Genomic DNA, 13,862 nt, shown 5'->3' with positions numbered 1-13,862 from the left:
ATACAGTCACTAGTACATTTCAGTTAAGGACTCACTCTTCCCCAGCCCATTATTCCTTAAGACCTATCACTCTCCAGTGTAACCTCATGAATAAGAAATTCTCAGTAAGAAATTCTCTCCAGAATGAGGCACGAAGATGTCATGGAACAACCTAGATCCTCAAACTGCTAGAAGAGGGGAAAATGACTAGCCACTTTGGCATTCCACAAGGTATGTGTTTTGTCTTCAAGGACGAAATGCAGCGCCTTGAGTCAGAATCAGAAGTTTTGCTAGTTTGCAAAAGGTCATGAAGGCTGTTAGAGGGGGAGCCATATCATCTGGGAGAGGAAGCCATATCGTCCCGGGAGAGGAGAAATCAGACAAGCCAGTATTGAATGATTTTCTAATCAGGAAGATGGTTCCCAGGGAAAGAAATCAACATGCCACCAGGGAAGCGTATGTCCATGAAAAACACATGCAAACAAGCTGAGAGGACATTTTCTTTGTGCTATTGCCTGTGTCTGCTACTAATCCAAGCTGCAACAGGGACAAATGCCCTTAAACATATGCAGAAGGAAGGAGAATGAAGAGATCTACTGCCACAGTGAGATCCAGTCTGTTGTCAGGTATTGTCATCAGAGCCCCGGAGTCTCAAAACAGGGTCTGGTGTAAGACAGGATCTGCCACTGCTGGCTTATAGCTAAGGCAATGAAGGGATGACCCAGAGGAGACCTGTCTGCTTGCAGGAAGGACCCATTTCACAGGTATTTTCCCACTTCATGCTTTTTATAATAATTTCTAGCATAGCAATTACGAGAATTCACCATTCTTCTTTTAATTCTGAGCTTCTTTGGCAACCAATGTGCACTCAGGTGACTCAAGAGAGGTGCCCCTGAATAGACAAATCCATACCAGGCAGTGTTAAGTATAAACCCTGTGGTATGACAGCAGACCAAGTTTGGAAGTCGCAGAGGCCCCACTAAATTGCAAGGAGTTTTCAGAGGTTTTAATCATCAAATGCCAGGTAAGACTTGAGAAGTTTCCCTAGTTCCAGTGTTGTTCAGTGTCAACAGACCACTGCTGTGAACAACCTGTACTGTCATACATTAGCACTCAAAATTCCTTCAGAGGTGTTTGTTGTATGTAGGTTATTGCTGTGTAGCAGAGCATGCAGATTTCACCATACGACTATATAAGATATAAGAAGGAGGAAATAGGCTTTCTTGAAAATATTCATTGCAATAATAGTGCAACGTTATAAAAAAGACACTTAAAAGGACATAATTTCTCCTCTGCTTTAGAAAACTTCATTTCTGTTTCCTTGTGATTAGCGTCTCAGGCAGGACATGATATTACACAGAATTATCTACTTACTACCAAAGCTGCTGGGATTACCACTTCTATTCTATACCTCCACTGGCTGTGGGCTGGGTTCTTTCTGTTATCACCCTCCAGAGAGACATTGGTACAACCTTACACAGCATGGCCTGGAAAATATTGATTGCTCTTCTTGCTAGGCTCACAGCAATTATTTCTCCATGAGTGTCATGTAGAGAACATGATTCAGGTGAATAGTGAATGACATCTTTAATTTGGGTACCATCTCCCAACCTCCTATAAGTACCTTTGGTTCTGCGCAGCTGTTCCCAGGAGAGCCAATTAACTGCTTGAAGATCATATCTTGCAGATGTAGAAAGACTGAGACAGAGGAGTCCTACAAGAGAAAGAAAATTAAAAATATAAGCAGCAAAAATGGAATAGTGAACAATATGAAGAAATTTAAAAAAACCTGAAAAATCCAGGTATGATCCACAGGACAAAACATGAAAAGCCTGCAAGACAGTTACAGCAGCAGTTGGATCCTAGTTGACAGTATGGCACTATGGCAAAAGTATCTAAAAAGCTTGTTTGTCAGATGAGAAGAAACTATTTCTTGAGATTTTGACTTCTCTGAATCTTAATTTTCCTGACAAACAAAGAGTTCTTTTTTTGTAGTCATTCAGATTAGGTGTTTCAGATGTTTCCTAATGGTGTTCTAGCCATATATATTTTAGATGCTGCTAATCAGAGTCCTGAAACTGAGAAACAGAGTCCTGAAACAGAGAAACTGAACCAGCTTCATGATGCCAAAACACATCTCTTAGTAAAATTAAATAGCAGTTCTTACTGCCAAAATTTATCTTGGATGCTTTAATATGTTGAGAGCACTGCTGGGAATTTAAGTAGAAAGAATAAAGGCAAGGCTGCTGTGTGTTTGATACTTGTTTATATCTTGCCCTGGTTCTTGAACCATTTCCCAGATCTTCACAAGAAATTTTTAACTTGTCAAGAGCTTACATGCATTGCACATTCTTTGGTAAAGAGGGAACGCACAACAGATGCAGTTTCCAGGGATACCACAGGACTCTGTCCCTGCAGTATGGCACAGGAGGACAGTGGTGGAGGAGTGGGACTCTATAAACTTGTCCTAAAGCTTTCACTGAAATAAGAAAATCCCATGGAGTGTTCCGAATTCAGCAATCAGTTCTCTTAAAGAAACATCTGCCAGTGAAAAACTTTCAGCTTGATCTTTTGCTATCATTCAGAGCACTTCTTAACACTGCCTATGAGACAGGATACATTGTTCAGACATGAAGAAACAGAGACTTATCAGATATTATTACTATCTCCTACTGCTCTTCACATTTATTTGCTTTGGAAAATCAGAAATTCTGCAAATCATTGTTTGCTGAAGTTGATGACTGCACATGTTGTAATGTCAGTTGTACTCTAAACTTGCCCCTCTCTTGCCTGAATATTAAAGGCAATCCCAGCTCTGCAATTTGATGAAGACAACCTGGTCTGGGTTCTCCATGATCTCTTTTTGGCAGAAACAGAAACCGCAATGACCACTCTGCACTGGGCACTGCTCCATATTTTTCTTATCCCAGAGGAGGTCACATGCAAGCCCACTTGGATTGTGCTTTCTTGGAGAACACACCGAGGTCAGCACAAAGTGTAAAGGTAAAGACTTGTAAACTTGTAAACCTGCATCCAACTGGAAGTTCGTATTCTCTGTGAGCTGACAAACATGTCTTTGATTTATTAAGTACCATGGACTCACCCAGGCATCTTGCTGCCTTGCACCTTGGCAAGAAGTATTCACTGTTTCTTCCATTCCATGGAAGTCAGAATGAAAGCAGGGGGAGCTGGGCATGTAACAAGCCTGTAAGATAGCAGTAGAGAGCACAGTGTCCCTGCAGCCATGATGCTGAGCCAACCAGTTGCCCAGGCCCCTCCCAGGGTGGTCCTGATGAGACAGCCATGCTGTCAGCTGCACATTCAATGAGGGAAAACTCCCATCCTTAACACCCAGCTGCAACACGGGATCAAAATAATTTTTCCCTTACAGGCCACCACTGTCCTCCCCACAGTACAGCCTCTTCCCAGCAGTGGCAGACACCCTGAAAGTCCTTTAATTTCCTGATGCTGAAGATGGACAAAACTAAAAACATCTCTCAGAGAAAGGCTTTATTTGGGGGAGATAACAGTGCTGGCAATTCCTGGGCTTTTTTGCATGGTTTCTTGGAGTGTTTTGCAGTGCTCCGTTGTCTTTCACAATGTTTCTGAAGAGTATCAAATTTATCAGATTTTTTTTTCAGTCTTCCATAAAGTTCTTCCATTATCATGTCTCTCCATCCCTGAGCCATCTGTACACTTACTGCCTATAAAATCTTATCAGGGCATTAGCTGAGAATGCTTTAGTGCATTAGAAGGAAACAACCACCAGAGAGTGTAATATAATTTCTGTACAGGGTCATCCTCTGTCTACTGTCACTGGAGTGGTTAACTGGGAATGTATTTGTGACAGCTACAGCCCTAGGAGCTCAAGTAGGAGGGACTCTGAAGCACAGAGGACACAGATAAAGATTTGTGCTGCAGCTAAAATGATCAGTGAGTCTGACACAGGGGTGGTCCTGCCTCTTTTGTCCTTGGTCATATTCTCCCTCTGCTTAGTGAGACAGCAGCCAGCAGATGAGCGGGTTTAGACTGCTGACCCTGCAGAAAACTATTACTGTAGCTAAAAATGAAAGACTTTCCACCAGAGAAGCCAAATGAATCCAGTCACTTTATAGTTCTCTGGTTGCTAGATTGAACCCTGGTGAAAGAGAAAATGAGGGCATGGGACTATTTGTTTTCAAGGCATCTTGCTTATAGCCAGATTACAAACTGGCTATAACATGAAATCACATGAAGCAGCTTGCCCAGAATCACAGAGGAGGTCTATAGCACAGCAGGGATTTGAATCAGGTCTTTAAAAGTCTAAGCTAATGTCCATACCAGGGTACCAGCCTTGTTCTCACCGAGATAGCTGAAAAGTGGCCCACCTCAGTTCACCTGATCCATTCTTCCTGCTCACTCTGTTACAGTTCAAGGGGCACACTCCATTGTGGCCCAGCTGCATTCCCTTGGCACTAGATATGACTGATTTGCCTGTGCTGTGCCAGTGCTCTGATGGGACTAACGCCTGTGGCACTGTGGATCTGGAGGCTGGTGGCTCTGGGGCTAGCAGCTGAGTGAGGAGGGACGTGAGGACAGCAATGTTTTCTAAAGGCCAAACTTTTGTGGGTGTTCTTGTCTTTCTGCGTCTGGATTTCTCTGATATTCCTGAACATCCAGGGGGCCCAAAGGAAGCTGCCTCCAGGACCAACACCTCTCCCCTCTACTGGCAAGCTGTGGACACTGGACTTCCAAATTCACCATGGAACACTCTTGAAGGTACTGATGCTTTTTATAGTTTCATGAATAGTTCAGGTATAGACTCTTAATGTATCCTTGGCTAGAATGTAAAAGCATCTTTCTGCTCCTTCCTGGCTTCAGTCTGAACTGTAAGCGTTCTAGGCAGAACTTCAAGCCCTGTGTCTCCCTGTTGGACTTTAGACAGAACTAGTAGTGAGTGGACAGGGCCTGTAGCAACAGTTGCAAATGGTACAAATCACTGAACAGTCACACAGTCACAAATAACGCCAAAGGAAACCTGTTGCTACAGTACAAATTACAAGGAGGGAGAAAAGGAAATGGTAAGAATAAGCAACACTCATCAAAAAGAGGCAGAAAGCAAAGCTTATGCGCTTGAGGACTGAATCCTGTAGCCCTTACTTCAGCAATGTTGCCATTGGCTGGTTATGTCTTGGCATAGCAAGGCCCTGGAAGGCTTCCTCAGATGGACACCTGGCCTGGCCAGTGCAGAAGCAGTTGATACTGCAGCATACTGGAGGTGTTACTGCTTAAAGGCAGTCCTTGCTTCTGAGGATAGGAATGAAGGGGAAAGGATGAAGAAAAGCTTTGTTACCTGTGGTGTTACAGTTTTGAAGGTTGCGCTGAGACAGAAGTTCCTCTTCCCCAGAGTTCTGCTTGTTTTGGAGGGTAAGTGTCAGTAATCATGAGAGCTGATGTGCACTGCAAAACAATCAAGTGGATAGATTAAAGTCTTAATTCATTTGCTTATATACATATATAAGCAGCTGCACAGAACTGCAGCTAGGTGACATTGTATGTACTATTTGGTATGGTAGAGTATCATCACACTGGTTTTCTGCCCTTTATTTTCTCTTGGACAGTCTAGAGGCACAGACAGAAGACAGTAATGTTGCTGACATTTCTTAATGTGGTCTACACACTGCATCTGCCAAAAAAGACCCACAGGACCCTTCTCTTTCTCTATGTGCTGCTGGAGAGTGAGCCAGGAAGGATTCATGCTCAGGATTCAGGCCATGACCCCATTTCTGGCTATCCTAGAAAATGCAGCAATGTTGATAAAAAGGAGAGTCATTAAGCCTGGGAAGCGTGTGAGACTAGGCATCATTGAGGCTCCCTATTTTCCTGCATGTACAGAAGAAAAAAAACAGGCTCTGCAGTTCCTTCCAGTACTAGATAGAATTCAATATGGGGTTTCAAGCACTTGTTTCTTCCTCCCTTTCCACCTTACTTAGGCTATTAAGGCCAAAGACTGGACTCCAACTGCTGTGAAAACCACTCTTCAAATTATTCTCCACTACAGAAAACAGCCATTTCTCACAGCAAGTGGCAGCAGCTGGGTGCCTGATCATATTTGCATGTGTTTTCAGTATGGTCTGCGTATTTCAGAATCCCTGAAATGCCTTTGTTTCCAAAAATTGCAAAGGAGGAGGTCTGCACCCACCTCCAGAGAAATGCAGTCATGTTTATAGATAGATGTTCCTGAGCAACATATGTGAGTTCAGCAACACATTACCAGTGGATTCCTAAGAGCGGACTACAAAAGCCGGGGCACATGTGGAAAATGCGCTCAGTCAAACTCTTAATGAGTTTACAAATGTGTTTTCACTGGTTCCCTGAAAATCCCTAGAGCAGAGATACACTTTTTAATCTTTCGAGTGTCCATCCTATATTACTGAAGTACTGCAACTGCTCAGAAAAAGCTCACACTTTACATATATAGTTACATAAATATATATAATTACATCTGGTTTGGTGTAACATATACAAATATATGTAATACCAAAACCATGTGCAGGCATGGTATTTATTCATCCCTCTGCTTTATACTCTAAAATCCCTGAAACAGATGTTTAGAAATCCTTACCTTCTATCCCACAGTCACAAGCTAACTGATGTTGTTCCTATCTGAAGTCCCAAATCTTTGAGCAAGGGAACACCAGCTCATCCTCCCTCCCTCTATGCAGCCAGGTCTTTCTCAACTACCCAGGGTCAAAGAGTTTAAAACTGGTCTCTAATTTACAGCTGCCAGAGACTTGATTTGCAGAACTACTGAGAACCCAAACTCCAGCTGGAGTTTGGTGGCAATCAGTAGGATCTGCAGGAGCTAAGTACTTCCCAGGCAGTTCATAATACTCAGCACATCTTGGAGGAGATGCTTCAGATCTATGGCTACATCTGAAAAATTTGGCTTAACTGCTCACTGTGCTAGACTTCGCAAGCACAATGCTCAGTGTAACGGTAAGCAAACATTACCATCTAATGGCTGCATGTATTAATTACAACTATAATTTGCACTTTAACCATGAAGGCTGTTCCTTGCGGAAGTACTGATACACTGAAAAAGCTGTATGATTGGAAAACAAATAAACACGAAAAGATAATAAAAGCAATATTTATGGTTTTGCAGTATCCATCAATCACCTCTAGTGGGACAATGTAAATGGAAGAAATTCCACTGAAGTATTTCTGGGTAACATGACACAGGTGTTGCTCTGATGGCTATATATATTGTAGATACATGAATGATAACAGCCATAAAAAATAATGCAATGCATTAATAATAGTGAAAGCCTTTCAAGATTTTAATAGTGAAACATGTTTCCAACCTCTTCTATTTTCTGACAGCAGGATGAAATTTCTCCTGCCCCTTTCTTGGGCAATGCCAAGAGCTGCAAAACAGCCCTTACATAATAGATGTAGTCTTTGAGCTCTGGCCTAAGAGTACCACCAAGAACTGGAAGGGCCTCTCTATAAGTGTCACATATCCTTAGGTCATCATGTGTCTTACTGTCTCGCTAGATGCCCAGGATGTATGGAAATACACACTCTGGCTACGAAAAACACCAGTTATTTTGCTAAATGGATTTCAAGCAGTGAAGGATGCCTTGACTGGACATGCAGAATAATTTTGTGAGAGACTTGTGACATTCATTTTTAGGATGTCATGGGAGGCCCCTATGACACTTTCTGTTGTATATGCTGAAATATTTCTAGCAGAATGAGCTGTTTAGAGAATGGGGTTTGGTACAATGACTGCATCTACTCTTAATGCCTCTTGTCAAGTGGAACTGCTCTTGGTAGCAAGATGAATGCTGCAGAACTGTCGCGACGGAGGGAAGACACAGTCACTCAATATGAGTGATCAGCAGACTTCGTTTATTGTCTCTTACAGTCACCTTTTATGCCTTCTTATAATTAGCTCATACATATTACAAAAGTTAAGCTCATTATTGGTTAGTTGCCTAAATACCAAGCCCGCCCCTTGTTTCTCTTCTGTAGTTTTCTGTTCCCACCTGCAACATTCTTTTCCCACCAAAATCTTCCTGTTACTGTGTAACAAGAACAGCCAAAGACAGTGTATTTTGCTTTACTTCAGATAAGCTGAGAGCGATGTGCATTTTTGTCCAGCCAGCTGGACTATGTCTATGTGACCCTTTTCAGCTAGCCAGTTATCCACACAGAACCACTGCTGCATGTCCTTCTCAAACACTAGGTCCCAAATATACATTCAGCACACAAAACTAATATGTTTCCCATTTATATACTTGCATATCCTTATGGAGATTCTTAGCTACTGAGCATGTTACCAAGCTATCTCAAGTCTTTGCAGTAAAAGGTGTAAAACTGTAAAAATGTCAGCCAGGAGGACCCATTGTGTGTTGACTGCACAGTTCTAGGTAAAAGAGCAGAAAAGGAAAGACAGGCATGGGACTTTTTTCCTGCAAAAAGGATCAAATAGATGTGAAAAACCAGCATAAACACCTCTGATTCCCCATATAAATACTGCCAGGGATCCTTCCAAACTCATGGTGGTAGATCTTGGAACCACTACGAATTCACCAGTCCTGCTTATGGATACACCAGCCCCATACTTCTCCCCGGTCCTTCTCCATTTTGTTGCAGGCATCACCTTTGCCAACGGGCACACCTGGAAGCAGCAGAGACAATTCAGCCTCATGACTCTGAGGAACCTAGGATTAGGGAAGAAAAGCCTGGAAGCTTGGATCCAGGAGGAAGCTTGCTGCCTGACTGAGGTTTTTTGCCAGATAAAGAGGTGAAATATAGATCTGTATGTGGTCATGACATGGGCTCATTCTTATTTCCAACCCTGCTTTTTCTACTGGAAGTTTCAATTTCTGCAGTAGACTCAATGGGAGGTTTATGCAGCTGATGCTTTCATAATTCATTTTGCACTTGGCTGGAACATCATGCCTGACTCATTGCTTTCATGCTAACCCTTTATGGGAGAAAGTGACAGATGAGAGACTCCTAAATTGTGCTGATTATGCACTTTTATATAAGGTGGAATCTTTCCGTCACTCATAAAGGAGCCGGAAGAACCATCTCCCAGTTAGACTCCTGCATCTTGACTCCTGCAGGCTCAGCTACTTGTGTAATCCCATGCAAATCAAGAGCAGGCTGGATGGGAACTCAATGTCACAGCCTATAAAAGAAGTTAACAATTCAGCTTGCTCTGTAGGCATGGATCTCTGTCCCACTCCTTCTACCAACAACGTGATTCCTGGTGTGCTTTTTCGACATTGCTTCTCCACAGAGGATGCCATATGTCAGAGGCTGCTCAGAGGCTCCCGGGCTGTGGCAGAATTCCACAGCACCTTAGCCTCAGGTGAGCAAGAACTGACTCAGTAAGCTGTGGCATGAAATGGTTGTTCTTTGCCAATGCACAGGGAGGAAGAAGAGCTCTTAAATAAACACTGAACTCTAAAACCACGGGGGCTCACTTCTGTCCCCTTCTTTCTCAATAATAATACTTCTGCAACCATTCCTGGCTTGCTTTCTCTACAGGTCCATTGAATCCCTTGTATTAGCTCTCCTCAGAGAAATGGATCTGACTTTACATTGATATTATTCAGCATCAATATTGCCCTGGGGCCAGAATCAGGTTTTTCCTCTTAGCTGGTGCCTTGAAAGGGTTTGTAATAGCCCTGATTTCCTGTGTTAGACTGGGCTGCAAGAACTACCTGGAAAAAACAGGACACACTAACATGGTTGTGGCTTTGGGAACTACCGCCAAGTGTTGACTTAAGATTTAGGAGGGAATAGGTCATATGGGAAAGACTTCACACAGAAAATATAAGAAAAACTGTACTCAGGGGCATTTAAATCCTCCAAATCTGAAAGTTACTAGTGGAGAGCAGGCAATCTGGAAAGTTAACTGGATGGCAATGGTCATCATTCACACACTTCTTCTCTCCAAGGTATTTTTTTTTTTTTTTAACTAGGTGGTCATTCATTTCCTATCGTCAGACAAGTAATAGATCTGGATCGTAGCAATGGTTAGGCACAGTTCAGCTGTGAACATTCAGGCTTTAAATGCACTATGAAGCCAAGATGTCATGGTGTTCCTTGTGCGTGTTTCCAGGTGCAGCTCTACAACACTTTCCCATCACTGTGTGTTAATGAGACTGCTAGAGGCACTAACACACTTCTGGGTTCTGTGAACACTTATTAAGGATGAGATCAAGAGCCACCAGAAGAGCTGGGTGCCTGCAGAGCCACAGAACTTCATTGATGCATACCTAGCTCAGATGTTAAAGGTAACAATTACCTCTTGTGCAGCTGCAACATATTTTAAATCCTTGTAGTTAAGGTATTTCTAGCTGTACTCCTACTTTCTTCTTCTCCTTTTCCTCCTGAGAGACTGTTCTATTATTTCTTTCTTTGAATTCAAACTCAAAAGATTGAGGTAGTTTGGTGTAAGTACTGAGGATATTCTTTGGTAGCCACCACAAAGAGAGTAATGTTGTTCCACCATAGACTGAAAGAAAGTTTATTGTATGCAGTCTTTCTCAGTCATCAAGATAATTTTTTTAAACAGAGCTACATGGCTGCTGTCTCCCCAGCTTCATCAACTCAGTACGGACTCCGTGATGAAAAAAAGCTCTGTTGCTGGGATTTTGCTATGCTATTAAACCAGTCTTAAATGTCATTGCCTGTCTCATATCTGCAGGCTAAGGATGACCCACTCTGTACATTCAGAATGCAATCAATCACAGATCTCTTCATAGCGGGCTCAGGTACCACCACTATCACTTTATGCTGAGCTCTCCATGATGGTATATCTGAAAGCACAAGGTGAGAAACATGTGTGTCTGCACTTACACGTGTCGCTGTCCTTGCTCATGGCAGGATAATAGGCAAAATGCAGTTGACTCAGCTGCCCAGATCCTGCAGTGTAAGGTGTTCTGGAAATCTTGAGTTTCTACATAGAATCTATACATCAACTGCCTTCTTGAATACTCATTATTAGGCCTTTTATTTTGCAGAATGAGTCCAAGAAGAGTTGGATGTTGTCATTGGTCCATGCTGTGGAACTGAATATAAGGACTGAATGATCCTGCCATACACAACTGCAGTTCTAGAGAAGATTATCATTATAGCAGCATAAGTGCAATAGGGTGCACCCAGGATACCACACTACAAGGCTTCCTGGCACTAAGGTATATTAATTAGGGATGATCCTTAGACAAAGCAAAGCCATGCAATAGAACCTTCTCACCAATTTAAACACCACATGTTGTTTATATTTTTTCCTAGGCTGCAAAACTACCCAAGGGTGAGTTTGAACAACTCTTGAGGAACTCTTCAGTGTGAATAGGATGCTGGACATCATCTACATCCTATAATATGAATAAACCTGTACTCAGTTTCTCTCCTTTTTTGCACAGGTATCACTTATACCATTCTTCTATACAGGATTTCAAGGGTTAGATCACTATAAAGGTACCAGTATAATGACCCTAGGCTTCTTTTAAGCTGGTACAAGCTAAGTATAAACCCCACAGAAATTCTAGAAAAAACAGTGCCTATATGTGAAATTTATTGTATCAACAGAATACTTCAAATCTATATCCAACCTCATGTAGGCGGTCTTCCCAGTGGATAAGACCTATGTGGCTTTGGGGGATGTCTTTGAGAAAATCAAGATCAAAGTCCAGAGTCTTGATCAGTGTGAAGTCTTCAGTTCAGTGGTGTTTGGTTTGGGTTTTTTTTTTTAAGTTTCTGATTACTGTAATTACTGCATCCTCCGGTGCTCTAAAATCAATCTTTAAGAGTGCCTAATAATTTCTAAATAAATGATTCTGTAGGAGATAGCACAGCATGACCCTGTTTCTCACCTCGTAATAATTAGTTGGCACTTGGACTGGGCAATTTCAAGAAAGTAATTGATATCTTGGCAATTTAAGTCATTAGTTTTTGACTCTGTGAAAAAGATCTTTGTATGTTCATTTTGTCTTTCAGGAGGACACCTTAATTTTCCCCAATATATTTTCTGTTCTGTATGATCAAGAGCAATGGGAGAGTCCTTGACAGTTTAACCCTGGTCATTTCCCAGGCAAGTGTGGAAACTTCATGAACAGAGAAGCCTTTATGCTGTTTTCTACAGGGTAAGAGCAATCCTCAGTATTGCATACAGTTGTCCTACAGTTACTGTTTCACAGGCAAAGTTTCTTTCTTAACATCTGATCTGCCACAGGTATCTTTATTCATTTGCATAAGGTCTAGGTAGCAAAAAAAACCACGGAGGTGGTGATTTCGGATTGCAACTTCACTTTCTTGAGGAGAAGAAGCTAAGACTAGCTGGTATCTGAAATTCTCAATGAAATGAAATGCAACTGTGGTAATAAGGTAGATTGTCCTATGGGAAAACAAAGGCTGATTAAAGCTCCTCCAGAAGGCAGGGGATTCAAACCTTTTGGCTAATTAAGAACTGGCTCCTGGAAGGTATTAGAACTCTTATACTAATATTGACGTCAGCAGAGACTGAGGCCAGCAAAGGAAGCAGCACATCAGGTTTATCTATGAACAGGTCTCCATAGCAATTTGTGTAACACATTCTTTCTGAAAGATTTTCATAAACTGCTGGTCTTCAGAGCACAAAGATTTACGTGTTACTGCAACCAACTAGGAACTGATGAGTTTTTAAACTATTTCTGCTCATATTTATTTCTAAATAATTTTCTGTCTTCTAAGATTAAAAGCACAGGTTTGAGCCTATAAAACAACAGGATTAGAAATCCAGTGGTAAGGATATCTAGTCTAGGACTTGGAAGAACCCTTTTCCCTCTTCTGCCATACTTCTATGATTTCAGGGATGTTGCTCAGACACCCATTGCCCTTGCTTCCAAATAGTAAAACAGGAATACCAGCATCACATTACTGTGCTTTGCAAGGATAAATACACTCAGAGACTATAGTAACAGAGGACATGTAGTACCTCACATACATTGGATATCCTTTTTTTCCATCTTCCTGACCTATATGCTATGGATTTTCCCTGACTCTCCAAATCACAAATTGGTGGAGAAACAGAAACTAGATCAGTCAGAAATCATTTACTAATTCTGCTAGATATCAGAAATTATTGGTTAGAGGTTTTCAAAATACTATGAGAAGATTCTGTGCTCATGGGGTAACCTGGGAATGGATTCAAGTGTGAGGAGATGCTGGAGAAGGGACTGTCTCCCCTGCCCTCTATAAACTGTCTGTTATCATCTACTAGCACTTCAGGCATTGCAGGCTTTTCACTGGCACAGTATATTTTTCCTCTCCCCTTCCCTGGACACTATCCATGTCTCGGGTAAGGCATGCTGGAGAAATAGTATCAGCAGCTATAGCAATGAGTTGTAGATCTTGACAGATCTGTTCACAGAATGGAGCGAAGGACGTTGATAACTGGCCTGCGTGGGGATCATACCCCAGCCCCTGTCAAGATCTGTGCCACCCCTCACCATACACTGAACGGACAAGGAATGGATGGGGGCTGGCAGCTGGGCTAGGACTTGTCTGTCACTACAGGAGATATGTCGGGCAGACCCCTGAAAGTGTGACTGACTCCTAAAACTGTACCTACCAGGGACAAACGAAGACAGGAATAAAACGGCAAGGTACACGAACCCGCTGGCTGCGCCCCTCAGTCGCGCCCGCGCCGCCCCCAGGCCTCACCTCGCGGCACTTTCCCGCCCGCCTCGCGCCACACCCAAGATGGTGGCTCTGCCCGCCTGCCGCTCCTAAGATGGCGGCCGCCCGGCAGGGGTGATCCCGACACAATCCTCGCTCAAATGGCAGCCAGGAGCGCTCTTTTCCCTCTCCCGCCGTCCCTTCCGCGGTGCGCGTGCTTA

At 42.6% G+C, this 13,862-nt stretch overlaps 1 protein-coding gene across 3 annotated transcripts in view; it reads right to left on the bottom strand.

Annotated features, from left to right (window-relative positions):
* LOC119156454 (cytochrome P450 2J2-like) overlaps positions 1-13,805 on the bottom strand; it is a 120,056-nt gene extending 106,251 nt beyond the window's left edge. Inside the window, exons 1-4 of one of the 3 annotated variants that reach the window (XM_037406183.1) lie at positions 13,595-13,805; positions 5,312-5,418; positions 3,083-3,184; positions 1,604-1,693 (exon numbers count right to left, since the gene is read on the bottom strand). The gene's annotated coding sequence lies outside the window, so the exon portion shown is untranslated. The remainder of the gene's footprint in view (positions 1-1,603; positions 1,694-3,082; positions 3,185-5,311; positions 5,419-13,594) is intronic. The other 2 variants (XM_037406185.1, XM_037406184.1) reach the window with 2 other exon arrangements.
* Between the last annotated feature and the right edge of the window lie 57 nt (positions 13,806-13,862).

Source organism: Falco rusticolus, chromosome 13 (assembly GCF_015220075.1).
Source record: "Falco rusticolus isolate bFalRus1 chromosome 13, bFalRus1.pri, whole genome shotgun sequence".
NCBI lineage: Eukaryota > Metazoa > Chordata > Aves > Falconiformes > Falconidae > Falco > Falco rusticolus.
This window is presented reverse-complemented; position numbering and strand designations above follow the sequence as displayed.